Source organism: Silene latifolia, chromosome 5 (assembly GCF_048544455.1).
Source record: "Silene latifolia isolate original U9 population chromosome 5, ASM4854445v1, whole genome shotgun sequence".
In the NCBI taxonomy this organism is placed as follows: Eukaryota; Viridiplantae; Streptophyta; class Magnoliopsida; order Caryophyllales; family Caryophyllaceae; genus Silene; species Silene latifolia.
Genome location: NC_133530.1, coordinates 13,508,069 through 13,510,954, shown reverse-complemented (window position 1 = coordinate 13,510,954; position 2,886 = coordinate 13,508,069). Strand labels below are relative to the sequence as shown.

Genomic DNA, 2,886 nt, shown 5'->3' with positions numbered 1-2,886 from the left:
ACGCCAAGCCTACCTGATGACTTCCAAAGTTTGTTTAAACTTCCAGAGATCTCCCAGCCGGCCAGAGGACCGGCGGCCGGTTGACCGGCCGGGAGTGCAAATACGTGTTTCAAAAGCCCATTCCAAATTCTATCCTAATCCTTGTGGAAACTATAAATACCCCCTCTTAAACCCTTTTGTACACACAACCCTAGATCCAGAATATTTCCCCTTTCAAGTTTAAAACTTTGTTAATCTCTTTGTTAATCTTTCCTTGATTAGAGAAGTTCTTCAATTAATTAGTGATTGAATTTGGGTTTGTAAGAAGATTGAAGGTCCTCCTTCTTTATTATTTCTATCCAAATTCCTCTTTTGCTATTTGAGTTGGTATTAATTCTCTCCCTATTTTCATTTGTTTACATTTTGTTTTTCCCTTAAGTTTGTTTGATTGTTTATGACAAGTTTGCATCTTTATTGTTTAATTGTTGTTGTTTCCACCATTGTTGATCTTTTCATTGTTCATCTTTTCTTTGATTCTATTTCTTTTGTTCATCCTTGCTAGTTGTCCTCAAAGACTTAATCTTTGAGTGGATTGGGTTAAAGATTGTGTCTTTTAGATTAGTAAACCTTGTTATTAGATAAAATCACTTTTCCTCTTAATTATTGTTGGATTGTTGAATGTTTGGTTATAGAATTCATCTTCCACTCATGTTTATGTTTAAAGATTCCATCTTTATTGTTTATTTTGCAATTAGGACCATGATTAGTGAGTAGTCTTCCACTAGGGCTCGGTTTGACCCAACATGAGTAATTTCACTAATTGAATCTCACAAAGGCTAATTATTTGGGGAAATTGGTGAGGGTAGTTTAGAGGATTGACTTGGGTTTATGGGTTGAATTTTGGGTAGAGTCGATTTATGACCCTTGACCACCAACGAGAGTTGGTTAGGTTGTGATTTGGATATCCGGGATTTGACCCTATTGTTAACCTTGGTTGAGACCGAAAGGGAGAACCGGGGTAGGACACCTCTAAATTAGCGTTTGAAATCGACCCTCGAAAGAGGGAGTGGGATGACCCGGAAATTGATGGGGCTTAATGACCTTAGCAAATATTGGACTACCTTGGGAAAATGCATGTTTTTGGGGTAGTCGGGTATTGAGTTAGGGATTCCGACCTTCGAACCCGAGAGGGGGGTCGGTGGGTAGTGCTAGTGTTCTATTTCGAACCCGAGAGGGGGGTCTTAGGCGAATTAGAGCCGTCACCTCCTCACCTAGTTACCCTTATGATTAGCCTAGAGATTTAATTGTGTGGAGTTACGAATTGTTTGGGAAGAACCGAGTCTTAGGTTTTTAATCTATTTGATTTACAACTTTTCATTTTCTCTTGCTCATTCACCTATTTCTTATTTAGTTTACTTTCTCTTGTCTTTGGTAGTTCTAGTATAACCATTTCATCCCTTATTGCCGACTTAGCTAAACGATAGGATTAGAACAATTAGTAATCTTTTCAACTCCTTGTGGGATCGACCCTTAATAGTGTACAACGATAAAATCGTGCACTTGCGAGGTATAGCTTGACTACCATCAAGTTTTTGGTGCCGTTGCCGGGGAGTTCGGCTAGATATTAATTGTTTTCGTTCTTGTTTAGACTAAGTCTTTTGTTACTAATCCCTCTCTTAAGTGTGTAGGACTTTTTGCATGTTTTCGTTCTTGTTTAGACTAAGTCTTTTGTTACTGAATAGCATTTGGCGACTGCTATTCAGTCGCCAATTTGGCGACTACATTTAATCAGTCGCCAATTTGGCGACTACCCTATCAGTCGCCATTTTTGGCATTTGGCGACTGATTTTTCAGTCGCCAAATTTGGCGACCGACTTTAGTCGCCAAAGCTAGAAAAGGCGACTAAGGTCCGCGACTGACGTTTGGCGACTGATTTCAGTCGCCAAAATCAGTCGCCTGTTTTAATTCTTTTTGTAGTGTGACCACGAGATCGAAGCAACCGCAAGAAGACTAAATTCACTCCGTAGAAGAGGGCTTATAGAAACACCAACTCCTCAAGAAAACTTAGTAATTGAGGACCTTCGTGAAGAACCACGTGCTTTTGAAACTTTCGAGAATCCTTTTGCAACACCGGAAACGGAAGTAACAATGGCCGCGGTTCCTATGCGAGATAACTTGGCTCCGAAAAAGGTGGTGAATCCGAGTATTGTCAAGCCACCTATTCAAGCCAACAATTTTGATGTGAAAGCCACCTTGCTTCAACTTGTCCAAGGGAACCAATTCGGAGGGGGAGCCACCGAAAACCCCAACGAGCATCTCAATGAGTTCTTGGATAGTTGTGACATGTTCAAGGCCAATGGAGTGACGGAGGATGCCGTACGCCTTAGGCTTTTCCCTTACTCCTTGAGGAAGTGCCAAGGAATGGCTTAAAAGTTGCGAACCCGACTCTCTTCGGACTTGGGACGATGTCTCTAAGGCTTTCCTAAACAAGTATTTCCCACCCCAACGAACCGCAAGGATCAAGAGTGAGCTCCAAGGCTTCACCCAACAAGAAGATGAGACCCTTTATGAAGCATGGGAGAGGTACAAGGGCCTCCAAAGGCTATGTCCTCACCACGGTATTGGGGATGATGAGCTCATCAATAATTTCTATGAAGGGTTAAACAATGAAATGAAGATGAACCTTGATTCCGGCTCGGGGAAGGGAGCTTTGGATAAGATAGATCACAAGACGGCGAAAGAGCTTATTGAAGAAATGGCTTCTCGTACCTTTCATTGGAACAATGATAGGCACAAGAGGAAAGGGAAGTCAACGGTCGAATCGGCCAACAATGTGGAGGTAAAAGAGATGATAGAAGAGCTTAAGCAACAAGTTGCCTTGATGAGCTCAAGCAAAACATCTAGCAA

General features: G+C 41.5%; 1 non-coding gene across 1 annotated transcript; it reads right to left on the bottom strand.

Annotated features, from left to right (window-relative positions):
- Positions 1–2,494: 2,494 nt before the first annotated feature.
- Positions 2,495–2,601, bottom strand: LOC141658108 (small nucleolar RNA R71). Its single transcript, XR_012549014.1, has one exon. It is a non-coding gene; the product is annotated as a small nucleolar RNA R71 (small nucleolar RNA).
- Between the last annotated feature and the right edge of the window lie 285 nt (positions 2,602–2,886).